A 16,519-nucleotide genomic window follows, 5' to 3' on the forward strand; every position below is an offset into this window, starting at 1 on the left:
GATTTTTACTTATATCCTTTAAGTAGGCCACGTATGCAACTGACAAGGCAATGATGGAATTGGGGCATTATTAGCAGAAGATGCTGAGAACATGTATAAAGCCAGATAACCTCAAACATCTGGAGAGTATTTTTTAGAAGAATACTGAAAATACACACACTCTCTCTTTCTCTCTCTCTCTCTCTCTCTCTCTCACACACACACACACACACACACACATGCACACACACAAAGGTGTTATCTATGGAATGGTATCAGTTGATATCACAAATAGCCATACTCTAGTAGTTGGGCAGTAATAAGAAGAGAATAGTGCACAGGCTTTTTACTTATACCTGTCTACAAACCTTGGCTCAGCCACTTACTGGTTGTCTTAGTGAAGGCACATTAAGTTATATAACTTCCTTAAGAGTCAGATTCTTCATATATGAAATGAGTTAATAATGCATATCTTGCAAGGCTGTGGGGATTACAGACAAAGTATGAAAGCAATGGGTAGAGCATGCACTGAGCACATTACGGCAACTGGCGTGACTGCTGGCATGCCTGGTAATGACATATCTACGTGTGCCTCATTCTATGTTGATTATAGTGAGAGATACAGAATGAGAAGTCTAGGCTGTCTCCTTGTTTCTAGTATAACTGGAATGACAAGACATCAAATTCACGTCTCATTTTACTAGATTTAGTTTATAGTCATTTTTGTAGTTGAAGTGTGCCTTGCACTATACTCTAAGAAGTTCCAGAGGCTCCTTTGACAAATTCAGTTACAAACCCAGGAACACTGAACCTGGTTACAATCACTTGAACAATTACTTGATAAACATCTAATTTGATATAAACAGATTAAGAAATACAAGAATTCTATAAAGCCCAAGGGCCAGGTCAAAAGAATCAGGCTAAATGTGCCTTATAAAATCAGAAAAATAAAAGGCTTTTATGGACTTTGAGCATAAGGTGGAGCATCATGGAAGAGTTTGGGCCAGAAGAAAGGATAGGATACATTACTCTGTAATAACATAAATGTTGTGCTAGGCATGGGGAACAGCACAGATAAACCATGAAGACAAATGAAATACAGCATTCAAGAAAGCATACAAGGCCAGAGTTGTTTGGAAGGCAGTAGTTTCTAAAGGACCATGATAAATAATGTTGGGTAAGTCAAGTCCAAGTTTATTGAGTAACACAAATTGAGAATTTATGACTACTGGTTTACAAAAAAAAAAAAAAAAAAGCCAAGGAGAAATCCAAAAATGTTAAGTCGTGCAGGCTAGAACAGAACTGAATTTGAAGCAGTGATAATTTGGACAAAAGAGAGGGAATTGCATTTAACACTAAACAGGTGGAATCTGCATAGGAGTGATCCATAGGGATCCGATGATAGGAACTGGAGTCTTAGGGAGGAGTTAAGCCTGGAAGGCGCAGCTTGGGAGCCATCAACCAAAAGCAGGTAAATGAAGTGCTGTAAGACTTTTTATCTTCTTTTAAAACACAGAGCATATGGCAATTAGAGCAAGGACTCCAAGCTCTGCCTTACAGAAGCAGAATGCGAGTGTCAAGGTATAATTAGTTCTTTGACTCAGCTTTCCTGTTTATTCATATGTATTTTTTTTTGATACTTCTTAAGCATCTTAGTTTCATTTTAGTTAAAAAGAACATAGATTAAAAAGAACAAGTGCTTTATAGAATGGGATGGCTAAAACTCCAGGGAAACTTAAGAAGGGTCTCACAGTTTCTTATAAGTGGCATTTGGGAGAAAAAAAAAAAAGCTGAACACAAGCTGCCTTTCTTTCCTACTGGCTGGAATGGAGAAGATACAATTCTGAAAGCTTTGCTCTGGCAGGACAGGACCTTGGACAGCAAATTGGAGCACAAGTCTAACTTTGTTCTGAATTCTTATGACAGGCTGGCAGAAAAAGTGCCATGAGATGGAGCTAATTTCTGAGAGTTGTTCTGAAGGAAAAGTACTTTCTCTTACCCCAGGGAACAACTGAACTCTGCCCCTAAATTTGTATCATTGTCTTCAACTTTAATCTTTTGTTGTACATCCACAAATGAACCTCTGCAGGTCAGATCTTGACCATATACCTTAATTCAGACAAATTAAACCCAGACCTCTTTGTATATATTAGGTGTGCCCTGTTAGATAGAAGAAAAATCATCTTCAATCCCTGGGGAGCAAACATTCATTTATTTAGTTTGCTTTTTTTTTTTTTCCTGGGGAGAAAGCTGAAGTCACAATTTCCTTAAATTATGACTTTAGGACTGCTTAAATAAATTATGTTAAATTACTGAAAGCAAAAGCACAGGAGCCATTAATATTTCTCCAACACACTTAAACTTAAGAGTAGACAAATGGAAACTTTTAAAACAAACCACACATGGGATTGAACAATAAACACCATCCAAGACCGCATCTAAGATCAGAGCACACTCAGCGTTCAATATTGAAGTCAAAGTTGGCAATTCAAGTAGATGTTTTGCTCTGACATACAAAATCTGTGTCTTTCATAGGTCTTTTAAAAATATCAGGTTAATTTTAGAATCTCTTTGTTGAAGAGATGCTCATTGGTTGCCAGTTTGATTTATTAGCTATCCATTAACTTCTCTACACCTTAGTCTTCCTTGGAATATATAAGGCTGAGTGCTAAAACCACCTGGTTTTACATCTGTATAAATACCTGTAAACTCTTATCTTTAGGCTTATCCTGGCATCTTAAGTTCAGCCTAAAACCAATCCATCATCTTTCCCCTGCCCTGGGAAACTGCTTCTAGACTTTTCTGTATTATAGCAATCACATTTCTCATCTCTCTGATACCCAAATTGAAATTTCAAAATCATCTTTTAACTCCATTCTGTATCTCACACCTTAAATTATTGCCAAGAACTGATGACTCAGCTTTGCCAATACTTCTGACATTTGTCTCTCCAGTATAATTTCCTTTTCCAGTTCTTGACTATCTTTCCCTGTGTATACCTTTCATGCAAAAGCCTGTTACCTGATGTACCTGCCTCTATCCTTCCTCCTCATCAACACTAGGTCAGTCTTCCTACTGTGTTCTGATTTCTTCAATACCTCCCTCCATCTTCTAAATAAAGCCAGAGGCTTAGTAGTATTCAAGTGTTCATGGCATTTTGAACCTCTTTTCTGACAATTACCATATTTATCTATATCCCAGTTCTTTGTGTGAATATCTTACCTTTATTTTATAAATTCCTTGAAAAATGATAATGAGCTTTATTTACATTCTCCTATTTACTTAGTAGTCACTCAAAAATTATTTGCTGACTCATTGGATGAATGGATGGATTGGTTGGTTTGCATTCACTAAATAATAACTTGAACAATAAAGAAACAGTGAAGGTTTTATGAGTATAACAGTCATATTTGTCCTTTGTTCCTTCTACTTGAGAAATGATAAAGTTAATTTTGGGGAATTTTTCTTCTACTCATTCCTTTCTTGAGCACAGAAGTGAAGCCATCCAACTCAAGTAGGAGAAGTCAATGCAGTGGCATTTTTTTCTCCATTCTAATAGAGTAATCCATGACCAGTTTTAAGTGACATATATTGAATTTATTTGTAGAGAAAGGCAGAAAAAGATAGAAGTACAGAAACAGTTTAGGATATCCATGTGTGGTGATGAGAATCCCCTCGTGAGCCTTTTGCAGCTCAAGTAAGTACAAAAAGCTTTGTGGGGCATCAAATTCTAGCCCACTCTGGCCCTCTGCCTTATTCTTTCTCTGGCCATTCTGTCATTCTCTGTATAGCTCTGTAAAAATCTGTGACCTCCATATGTAAAAACATAGAGCCTCCATAGGAGCAGTTCATGCTGTAAACACTTGACACTATTTCTCCAGACTCTTCTACTCTGTCACCCTGTTGTCAGCATAGAAAGACATGCATCTACTGTTTGGAAGTCACCACTCAAGAACTCCAGGATTAGTGTTTCTGGTTTGTTGCTACAATCTCTTAGCTACTTGCCAGCCACAGGTATTACTCATCCTACAGCAGCCTCCCACACCCAACAGTATACTGCTTTTGCTAAAAAGATTTTCAGTTTCACAAAAATCACAGAGACAACTGAACTTAAATGTGCAGAGCCTTGTCCAAGTGAGAGAGAGCCTCCTTACAGCTTTGAGTCCTTGGTAATTAGTGTCAAGCATTGCCATGGTCACAACCAGACATGACAGAATTGATTTTATAATATAACAATGGGGATTGATGCTAGTGTAGCACCCTAAACTTTACTGAGCACTTGTGTATATATAATTTCATTTGATTTTTGGTGATCTACAAAAGGAATAACAGTTATCTTGGAGACATGTCACAAATGAAGACACTGTGGTTCAAGACCATAATGCCAGAAAATGCAGGGTCTAACTGCAAGCACAGGTACCCTGAAACTATGATAATTTTCACTTAATCTGCACTGTTTTATACACTGTACACTCCAAGTGGCAAGTGGCCAATTTGGATAGCTCCATTATTATAAAATACAAGAAGCTTTATAGTATCTTGACCAGTGGAGAAAAGTAATGGTAATAAATGTTAGCTGGAGTCCATGCAAATGAACACAGATTTCTAGGACATTGGGACACTCAACTGCATACTAACTGAGTAATCTCATGAAGACAAAATCAATTTGCTTCCACAGACATAAATATTAGGTATCAAAATTCTGATGAGTGGGTAGAATTCTTATGACTCCCCAATTTGATTTTTAGATATGGAAGCTATTTTTCAATTGCCTCCTATGAAGAAATGAGTAGGACACCTGCATTCATCGATGGCCAAACCTAATACTTTTATAAGAACAGATTGGAGTCCTCCAACCTCTGATAAAATTTACATTCAGACCCTAATATCTTCCTGTAGTGAGCCTTGAGTGTTCATATTGTTCATAAATAGGACAGATAACACTTTCAACATTCTGAAGTTCCTGCTTCTATCTGATGTTTTCAAATGGAACTTGTCCAAAACATAAAAAAAAAAAAAAAACTAAAGTATGATTATAAAAATTACAACATGAAGACAGATTCTGTTTGTGTGTTTGGCCAACAGACTGTGAGGGAAAGCTGGTGGGCATGTTAAATGGGAAATAATAAAATGAAATTGCTACGGAGGTGTGTGTAGTCATCCATCTTCTTTTAAACCCACTCTATGCTAGTGACACCATGGCAGATGGGGTACGAGTTCAGGCTTATAAATTCATGCCAAGCTAATTTTGTCTCATGGCTTCGTAAATTTGCCTATAGGTGAAAACAGAGTTCAGATAGTATCATTCTTTTTCCTCTTCCTCATCTGACTGACAACCAGTGTAGATACCTTAGACATCCGTCAGCGTCAGACAATCCTGTTACCATTTCATGATTAGTTTTTCACCCACTGTGTGTTGTTCTCTAGGACTGTACACGGCTTGCAGAGGCTTTCCACCTCAAAAATACTGTTACACTTTAAACATAGGTAGAGCCAGAGTTTGGGTGCTTTGCCATCCCCTATTCCACTTGATCCTCCTACCAGTTCTTCATAATAGGCAGGAAGTTATTATTAACCCCACCTGCAGGTAAGCAAAGAACCCTTCTGAAAAGAGAAGTTAATAACCCACAGCAATACAACCAGTACAAGGAGAATTACCCTAGCATCAAACCCTTCAGCTCTCCGGCTACTTCTTCTCCCATTACACCACACTGCCTCTTATTTTGTTGTTGTTGTTGTTGTTGCTGTTGTTGAAAACCTTCTTAGTGACAGGAATAGAATCGGTGGAGGAGTTTAGAAATGACTGTTCCTGAAACCAAGAGACTTATAACTAAGGGACCAGTAAGAGGACGTATGTAAATCTGTTATCTTTCCTAAGATTTTGAGTAGTTCTATATAACAATTTGGCTTCCTTTTTTTTTTTTTTTTTTCAAAATAGCATTCCTCAACTCAAAGAAATTTTCTTTTCTTATTTCAAAATAAAAGAACATTTATTTTGGATGGGGAAGATCTAGTGCTATACAGGGTAAGCACAGAAGAACAGCTCTTTCCTATTATAACGGCCTGTTTAATGCAGGTCAAAAAAAAATAGCACTTGTTCTCAAGTAAGAGATACAGAATAAAGAGAGTAAAGCCACTAGTGGCTTTTTGGATAGCTTAGAAGGACAAAATAATGCAACCTACACAAAAAAACTTTATGGACATTGCCAAAAGTCTTCTTTAATACATGAGATTCATAGAGTCAGATAAAACTCTGATTTTTTCATTAAGTACTGGAACATTTCTATGTTTTTTTTCCAAAGGAGGAGTTCTTTCTGTGTCTGAAGATGGAATATTCTCAATCAAGCCATCAAATCCCACTAGAATACTAGAATTCCCTAGGTCATGTCTTCAAATACTTTGTTATTCCAATATTTACATTCTTCTTAAGGAGAAATGCAAATACCTAAACAGAACTGGTCAAAAAGGGGAACAAGGAGGTGTGGGCAGCCTTCCTTAAAGCCTAAGACAGTGAATGGCTGTAATAATAGAATGGACTGTTGCGGTACCTGGGTAGCTCGGTCAGTTAAAAGTCCAACTCTTAATTTTGGTTCAGGTCATGATCTCACTGTTCATGGAATGGAGCCCCATATCAGGCTCTGAGCTGAAAGTGAGGAGCCTGGTTGGGATTCAGTCTCTCTCTCTCTCTGCCTTTTTCCTGCTTGTGCTCTCTCTCTCTCTCTCTCTCCCTCTATAAATAAATAAACTTAAAAAAGTAATAGAATGGACTACAAATAGGCTACAGATACAAACTAAAGACTGATTGATAGGCCAATGTCCAGTCAACCAAGTACTTTATTTGCTTGGGTCTGTTTTAAGTAGCTATAAACTAAAATGTTCTATAGAATACATATTGAGAACATACAACTTAAAATTGCTGGCTATAGTGCTTGAGAAAGACTTCAAAGGCTAAGGGGACAAGACCAATGTACAGGTGCTATGCAAGGCATACGGATGGGATGAAGAGGTGGACAATGAAAGTAGAAATGTCCAGTTCTTCTGTAATTACCACAAGTGACATTTTCAGCACTACACAATGTACTAATGTATAAGTTACAAGATTTATATGGAGGAGGGCATTTTTTTTCCTAAATTACCTAACAATTCACCTGAAGATTAAAAAACAAAAGTAGTTATCGGGGTGCCCAAGTGGTTCAGTCAGTTAAGCATCAAACTTTGGCTCAGATCATGATCTCATAGTTCATTGGTTCAAGCCCCATGTCGGGCTCTGTGCTGACAGCTCAGAGCCAGAAGCCTGCTTTGGAATCTCTGTCTCCTTCTCTCTCTGCCCTTCCCCTGCTCTCTCTTTCTCTCACTCTAAAAAAAAAAATAAGTAAACATTTTTAAAAAATTTAAAAAGTACTATCTTTCACTCCAGACATTCAGAAAAAAGTTCCTTTTAATGTGCTGGCAAATACACATAGTAGTATTTAAATCCTTCTATAGACTTGAGTTCAAATTCTATTTCTAGGCCACTCAGTTAGCTTCTCTGATCTCCATTTTCTCATCTGTAATACAGAAACACTAATATCTTACTCATCTAATTGTGAGAGGCCACACTTATGAAAAGGAGTATGAAAATTGAAGTCATAGCTGAAGTGCCAACACAATAGATATGATAACGTGAGCCTGAGACAGAGAGACAGATGCAAAATTTACAAAGGAAATGATAAAACACTGATTCTCAGTCCTTAAACTCCTCTGTTATACCAAGGACAAAATAATAATAATAATGAAGAAGAAGGAGGGGAAGGAGAAATAGCAGTCAGAATTTGGAAAGAAAGATGTCTGGGATTGCGCTGTGTAGTAAGCAGACTGCTCCCCAAAGCGGGACTATATTCTAGCCCCAAGCTAGAGAGAAGGCTCTCAGTTCTCCTGGAGAATCTGCTTTGTGTTTCCCAGAGTTGAGGGGATACAGGACTGGTGCCTGCAATATTAAGGAAGCTCTAAGCAGCCTGTGGCATAGAAATGAGAGCAGTGGGAATGGGATGTACATCCAGGGCTGAGGGGGTAAAGGAAGCATGGAAGCTCCTCATGGGTGGTTGTGGGCCCCATGTGCAATGAGAGCAAGCCAGGCAGGACTGCCTGGAGACAGAATGGACCCCAGGAGTAAGAGCTTGTGTGGAATGAACAGAAGGCATGACCACTCCTCAGGGGGTAAGGCCAGCCAGTAAGGGAGTAAGGTTCTGGAAGAGGGGCCCTGGATGGACCCAGACAATCAGTGCTAAAGGAGTGAATAAGAGGTGTGCGCCAGGACAGTTCAGATGTCAGCTGATGTCTCTGGTGGACAAGCTGTGGAAGACAACAGTGTGAAGAGACAGAGCCGAACATGGCCCTGCATCCTGCCTGTCACTGGCCAACGCAGGTGGCAGCCCCGATTTTCAGTTTTGATTAATAACTTAGATCAGCCACTTTAAAAAATTTTCAGTTACAATTATGTTTTATAGTGTAAAATGATTATAGAGTTGTCCTAACAGTGAGCCTAAACATTTCCTCTAAGCCAGTATATACACAATATAATGCATTTTGAAGTGACGGCTTGAGGTAAAAGATAATATTGTAGCAGTTGTATTTGAACATCATGCTTATTTAATTTAATGATTTCACATTTAAGCCCTTAACACAGTGTCTGACACATAGGTACTCAATAAATGACATTATTTATTAAGTTACTAATTATGATGATAATGACACTAATGAAGGTGGTTTATTATGATACATTGCTGAACAGAGAACAAAGATAGATGCCAGGCCCATAGACAGTGTCTTTCACAAAAACACTCAGTTTTGCTTATCATTCCGTTGTTGTCCATGATTCAAACTTGTGTCCCAGCAAAAGTACAAATAATTGTGCCCCTGACCATCAAGTTTCTCAAAAATAGATGGAGCCATGCATGTCAAATTTATAAATGCCAAAGGTCTGCTGTGTTATAGATACAGTACGTTAGTACATGATCTTAAAGTGCTCAGAGAAGTCATTTTATAGTCCTGAAGCTTCCAAGGGGAGCCAGTGGCAGGAAATCTAAGCAGTGTGCATGATGGAGGGGGCAGGGGAGGGAGGGGAGCTCATGCAGACTGCCTAAGAATGTTAATAAGCAACCTCTAAGAAAGCTGGAAAACGTGGCCTAAATACTGCCAATGTCTCTCACACCCAGGTGGGCCTTACGAGTATCCTCCTTGTAAACCCTTGAGCTTCTAAGAATATTTTGGCTGATATTGGGCACTGTGGCGAGAACTGAGATCTCACGAGTGGAGTATTTCTAATAGAGCATGGCATATGATAAGCCCTCAGAAACAGGTTAAAATAATTACTATAGCTGTTTAATATCACTATAATTACTATTTAGGTGAGATGTTTACCCTTCATAAACCTTACCTCAGTTTCATTATCTGTAACGCAGAGCCAAGAACAGCGACCCCACCAGTTTGTCATAAAAAATAAAGACGTAATCTATGAAGATAGATCGCTTAACTAATGCTTAGCAAAGGCTACATGATGATTGAGAGAACAGTGATGCACCTTGCCTAAGGACATGCATAAAATAAATAGTAGGGATGCTATTTTACCTAAGTCTATCTGACCCCATGGCCTGGGTCCTTAATTACAAAGCTATAATGCTTCTTGCTTATCCTCAAGAAAAACCACAATAATTAGTTGTAAAGGTCAAGAAAAGGCCCTTTTAAGAGCAGAACCTGAAAACCACATTACTGTGGCATTAACAAGAAAGGCTGATTAACCTAATGCAGTTCCAAAGTAATACTGGAAGTACCGTCCTGTGTGTGAATATACTGGGTGAACAGCAGCACAGTGCCATTAAAAAATGGACTTTCCTACAAGAGTAAAGATAGCAGAATTGGTTCGGAAGCATCTTTACAGTAGCAGGGATAGCTCTGTACTAAGCCCACCTAAATTTCCAGTCTACTCCAATTTTGAACCATGGCTCAGGAGGAATTGCTCAGGATCAAGGGGAGAAACTAGTTTTCCTCTGAGTCACAGTAAAAGATGGCTAGATCTGCATTATTACTAAACCCTAACTAAATGGAAGAACCACTGAAAATAACAGTGATATTTACTTTTGAGATCTATAATGAACAAATGTAATTTTACCCACAAGTCAGCCATGGACGCTTTGCCCTTTATAGATCTAGAGGAGCCTGGTTTAAATCTTTCCAATTCCACAGAGGATAAAGATCTAGCATTCTCATTCCCTTGTATTTCCCCCAAATCCAGTGAGCTTCTGACTTCTGCTTCTGGCTTTTGTATCCCATGTGCTGCTTCTGACCCCAGATCAACACAGTCTCCACCCACAGAATAATTTTGTGTACCCAAGCATTGATAAATTTAGTCATCTGAACATTTTGGCACCATGCAACTCCCTGTTACCTACCATCTTGATGGCTGTAGTCCCATCTCTAACCCCTGCACCAGAGCAAGGCAGACACACTACCAAGATTTTTGCTAGCAGATTACAGATCCCTTTTAAGAGCTACAGGGTGACCTACACCTACAGTTGACCCTGCCTCCTACCATCCCCGATCCTGGTCATATGAAGTACGTATATTTCAATCAACCTTACTCTGTAAGAGTTTGGCACTATGGCTCCTAAACTCAAGTGAGTCTCTCATGAGTGTCTGAACTGGTCAAAGGTGAAAAGCCAGGTCTGGGGAGACCTTTTTCCAATGTCTATGAAAACACGGAAAGCCAGTGCACAGAGAGGGAGAATAATGACGGCTTGTTGGAAAGCCAAGAGACGACAGCTCACAGCCCCTGTGGAGACCAAGAGAGTGAAGATGCTGGCTTGGTGCTGACAGGTTTCTCAAATATGGCTCTCATGAAGTATACCCTTAAACTTCCTCTTTCTTGTCCTTGGGTTCCTTGAATGATATACTTTGCCTCACTTTCTCTTTTTTCACTGAAGTTAGTCTGAATGGGTTTATGTTATTTTATTTTTTTATTTTACCTCCAAGACCTTTGTTGAAGTCTTCCTTCAGGGAAAAAAGAGAGAGAGAGAGAGAGAGAAGAAAAGAAAAATAAAAGAGGTTGGCCCATGAAAACTCTGAAGACTCAAGTACTTCTTCAGTGAAAAAGATGTTGCCAAGCATGTTCAACTTTAAGAAGACATCTCAGCTTCATACCTGGCATTCTCTGAAGAGGGACAAGTATTGAAGGCCTAGCTACAACGAGGCTGAGTTCTTGTGAGCAGTACCTGATCCTTAAGAATGCACCTCCCCACCTATAGGCACTTTCTTCTCTATCACATAAATGTTACCAGCTGTAGAGCTTGTCTAATTGCTGTCCTCTTGGGACATGGTAAACTGGCATCTTGTCCAAAAGGCATTTGAGCATTTGGATTTCTAGGAGCCCACACTTTGCTGTGGGAGGACTGGGGAAGGCTATGTCTCCTGGAACGTGACCTCCTCACAGTTATTCCAAGCACACAAGCCAAGGCCTCTAGCTCTCAGAGCTCAGCCAGTGTCAAGAGTGAGCAGAAATCAGCATCAGGGCTTCAAGCACCTATATCAAGCACTGCCTCAAAGCAACTGAAAATTGGAAGCGTTAGCGTCTTTAAAGTTGCACCAGAAATAAAAAAACAATAGGTGATCCACACACTACCAGTCTTTATCTTGAGCCTATGGCCACATAAAGTGTCTTCTCCAATAAGTCCAAAAGGTCCTCAGATTTCTTTTCCGCATGTTGCTCCAGGCTTTCACTCACAGTCAACTGAGTTGCTGTGAACAATAAAACTTGTCTTCCCTGGCCTGTCGTAAAAAGTGTTAAACTGGGAATTGAAGACCAGATCTAGAAACACTAATTATCTGTATGGCGGTGCTGGCACTTGTCCCCTGAGCACACTTCTCTCATCTGTAAAAGAAATGAGTCAGACCAGATTGTCTCCAAGATTACTTTGTGGTCTAAGTTCCTATGATCCTAATGGTGGGAAGATAAACTTCAGATAATAGGTGTAGAGGGAGGAGAAAACCCTAAACAGAAAATCGATGCCCAATACAGAAGAGATTCCAAAACAAGTACACTGGGTTGTAGAATACAAAAGAGATACAGCAGACTTGTTGACAGGGAATACAGAACTTCAATTCTATGCAGTTATGGAGGCCGGCCCAAGGGTTCTAGGGAAGCAGACAGAGGGGCTTCCGCACTCAAGGTCAGACAGCAGGTCCAAGAGAGTTGGGCATGGGGGTGTGGTGGGGGCGACGTCCCACTGGAAGTAGAGGTAGGATTGGAACACGGACAAAGGCCTTGCAGGAAAAAGATCAGATTGAGACTGATTTCCACCAAGCCTGGTAATTCAGGGGAGGGGTCAGGAGAAAATAACTTCATATCTCCAGTGGTCTTTTCCATTCTCCTGTGAGAAATGGAGTAATGGAAAAGTCAAGTCTTACATTTACGTACTCGGAGTCTGATTGTCTCTGTTCTGTAATGTGGTGATTGCCTCTGAAGTGGTCTCTTTCCCTCAGGTGGAGCCCATCTTCTGTACCCAAGCCAAAGGAATGACTGTAAAATGCACCATGAACTACACTCTCCTGGTTAAATCCCCTCACTTCCCTCCCCCTCACCTCTGGCATGACGCTCAGGCCCTTCTGAATAATCAGATCACCTAGCTCCCTCCTAAGAACTCAGAGACGCTTCCTGTCCATGACTTCCTTCCCAGGGACCATCTCTGAAGTTCAGGTTTTAAGCAAAGGCAAATCTAGCTCTGTGTTTATAGCTACTTGGCCAGAAGAAGAAAGCCTGACCAAAACAGCAGGGCAAAAGCCAATGAACTTGTGTTCTAGAAAGGTCCACTCACTATATTAGATCACGTCTTTTGGAATTTGAAAATGAGATGAAGAAAGAGGAGGAGACAAGGTAGTAATGCACACAGGAACAAAAGCAATAGGTTGAAGCCATGAGGCAGAAGTCAAGATTAGGAGAAGTCAGGGAGCAGAGAGAGAAATTATCTAAGTGGGAGTAGACACATCCGATAAAGGATCGGCAGGGGAGCATGAAATTGGGGAGTAGTGGATATTCATGTCCAAGGGAACATCCAGGAGGGTTGCTCCAGAGATGCCAGTATGACTATCAGAACAAAGTTCTTATTCCCTGTGCAGCCTCATTGTTCAGCAGCTGAAAGGATTTCTTGTCTCTTTTCCTAATAGATCCTTAAAATAATCTCCCATTAACTAAAGTAATGTGAATAAATCTTTGCTCCTTTTAAATTAAAAAAAAAAAAACTTCTAATAAAGACAGCTTAACTAACAAGACAACAGGAGCGTGCCTCCACTTTCAATGCGATCTCCTACTTTAAGGCAAAGCTCAAAGTTGGACTTTTCTCTGAAAGTTGCTTTTTGAGTACATTCTCAGGGCAAGGCAAGCCAGCAATCAGATGTCCTATAGGCTGAAAACACAAAACTCGGGCATGTTTAAACATGATCAGAACTTGGGGATAAAATCTAGATCACTAAAGAATGGAAGTGATGATTTGTCAAATGGCAACATTAAAAGGTGTGTGTGGGGGGCATGTGTTATACTCAGTACTGCAGAGGGTAGGTAGCTGATTGAGAAAGACTGGTGTGTGATCAAGATGAAAGAACAAGAATACTATTCATCTCCAGTCTTTGCTTAGAGACTGACTACATTTGAAAGGAAAGCTCTGGTCGGGCTGTTTGTGATTATAGAAACTTTTAGTGGCTTAGTAGCAGAATAAACAATAGCAGGTGGCTGCTTTCAAAGTAAGATTTAAAGAAGAATATCAGGAAGGTTAAAAAGCAAAGAATGGTCCAAAGGAGGGAAGAGACAAGACTAGAAGAGAGAGGGAGAGCTTGCTCAAAGCTCTAGGGGGCTAGGGGTCTGAGTGTGAGTGGAAGAACCAAGGGCTGACTCTGCCAGGGCTGACCTAGATGGGGCCTCTGTGAATTACTCACTTATAAGTAGTTTGCGAAGTGGCCACCTGAGGGCACTGTATTCTCTGAACCTAGAAATCTTTTCTTTCCCCTCATCAAGACAATTATTCTCAGTTTGCTAAAGAATAAATTTAATGCATTAGAGAAGGGTACCCATAGAAGATGGGGGCCAAGGGCAGTCCTTCCTCCCTATCTTTGTTCTTGAACTAGATTAATGAATGAGCAAGACTGAGCTTAATTCAAATCCATGGGTTAACTGTAAGGATGAAATAAAATAACCTCTTTGAAATCTATATAGTGTTTAGTAAAAAGTCAATAAATATTAGCTCCTTCCCGTATACATACATACCCAAACATACAAATTTGCCAAATACAGGAACAAGAGAAGGAACATAAAGAGGAATTACACAGACCCTTTATCTCTCTAAAGGGGGCAGGACTCAGAAGTCCCACAATGAATGTGCAGCTGTGCTAGGAAATCATTGCAGGGAGCAAATTTATGCTGCTCTTTTCATTGCATGTTACAGCTTGTACATAATAGCCGGAGGGAATAGAACACAAACAGCTGGGAAATAAAGATGAAAGCAAAACTCTATCAGCAGCGAGAGACACAGAACCCCCTGAGAACTCGGCAGTGTCACGAGAAAGATAATTTGGACAAGGTCACCTGCATGGAATTTCTCTCCTCGGAGAACACCATTCATTAGACTCCTGCCCGTTGCTGACCATCTCCATCGGAGTCAAGGTGGGGAATGGGATAAATAGTCCCTAGCTTGCAAATTTCTACGTTAAATTTCTGTCTATATAAATCAAACAGAATTGTGCATAAAAGCATGCATTATTATCAATGCCAAAAATATTATTATTAGATGGCCGAAAACAAAGGAATTGTGCTTCCAGGCGCAAGAGGAGCCTGTTGAGGTTTTCCCCCAACCTCAGTCCCAGAAGGTAGGTTTTGCGGCCTGATGCTGCCCTCTAGTGTCTCTTTGTGGTATGGTAACATGAGAAATAAAAATACTTCCAAGAACCCTGAAGCAATGTCTCTTTGACCCAAGCCTGACAAAACAAAAGTAAAATCCCAAATTTAAAACAAAAACAGGACTTGTACTAAATTCGAAAGCGAGTTAAATTTTCCTTCAACATTGACACTGCATTTTTGAGGGTTCTGAAATAAATGGTATCAAGAATAGTGAGCGCTCTTCAAGAATGAAGACACTTACCATTTGCACATTACTCTTAAATGATTACTGCTTCAGTCTGTCTGAGGCAGGATCCAGAAACTTGCATTTCATGAACCCTGTCACATGGCTCTAATGTGGTAAAGCTGGTTGACCTCACTCTGAGAAGAACTTAAGATTACGGCAGTGACTTTAAGCACAGTATAGAATAAATATGATAATTTTATTACAATTCTGTAAGGGCAAAATATACGTGAAATAAAAATCATCAACCAAAATAGGCCACCCACCCTTCACCTGTATTTTCCAGCCATTTAGCATTCCACACAGTTTCTAGTAACATCCATTTATGCTTACTGATGTCTAACTCGCCACAAAAAGGACGCCATTTTGCTTTAGCTTTGGCGGCTGGCGTGGCCAGCACATTGAATGTCACAGTCTCTTCCTTTCCCTTGACAATTATCATCTGAACCCACTGTGTAAAACAGGGGTGCTCATAAAATAGGAAAATATGGAAAATGTACTCCATTCACTTTAGTCAGAGAAAGAAAAAGAGCTTTAGCCTGTTAAACAGCATTTCCTTTGAATCTCATTTTCCTTTCTGAGCTAAGCTATTAGATGTGTGGACACAAACAGGATCGCTTTGAAGTTAACAAGAGGCCCACTCTGAAAGAAGGAAGACAGCCATTATCACACATTTTATGCATTGGATAAATATATTCCTGGGATTGTAAATATATTCTGCAATTATAGGACGTGAAATACTTCTCCTTCTTCTGCCCTATTTTGAAAGGTTGTTTTTCTCTAGAAAGGGTTCTGTTGGATTTCCTCTTTCCAGTTCTCTAACTTCCCTGCGTATTTACCTTTTGAATCAAAGGAAAAGATCCCATCAATATACATGAACAGCTCTTGTCAAGCAACAATGTGACCACAATGATCCCTGCAGGGCTTTGGGATGCATCAGGGTAGGCGGGCAATGGAAGCGGCAAGTGTCAGAAGTGGGGGGGTTATATTTACTCCACTGTGGCAATTGTTTCATCTCTGGGCAAGCCATTCAAAGCTCAGGTTTCCTACATTCATAATAAAATGATAATAATACCTCTTCCAATGCTTGTTGCAGTATTAGTGAGATGGAATATATGGATATGTTCTTAGTAAATCACAAAGGCCCACTCAGATAGAAACTTCTGTTATTTTTTTCTGTTACTGACATGTTTTCTAAACATTTGTCTTGCTCACTTGAGAAATTGAGGATCGCTAGAGAAGGACAAAGTCTGTTAAACTTTCTTAGCAGCTGGTAAAAGAAGGATTCCGATTAGTGTGTGCCTGTGTGTGTGTGTGTGTGTGTGTGTGTGTGTGTGTGTGTGTCTATGACTCTGTGTATGGGTAGGAAGGGGCAAATTCACTACTGGAGACACAAGGGT

General features: G+C 39.9%; 1 protein-coding gene across 9 annotated transcripts in view; it reads right to left on the reverse strand.

The window, feature by feature from the left end:
- Positions 1 to 16,519, reverse strand: part of NRXN1 (neurexin 1) — a 1,134,059-nt gene that overhangs the window by 556,047 nt on the left and 561,493 nt on the right. The gene's annotated exons all lie outside the window — the stretch shown is intronic.

The sequence above is a fragment of the Crocuta crocuta genome, unplaced genomic scaffold (genome assembly GCF_008692635.1).
Source record: "Crocuta crocuta isolate KB4526 unplaced genomic scaffold, BGI_CrCroc_1.0 scaffold118, whole genome shotgun sequence".
Taxonomy (NCBI): Eukaryota; Metazoa; Chordata; class Mammalia; order Carnivora; family Hyaenidae; genus Crocuta; species Crocuta crocuta.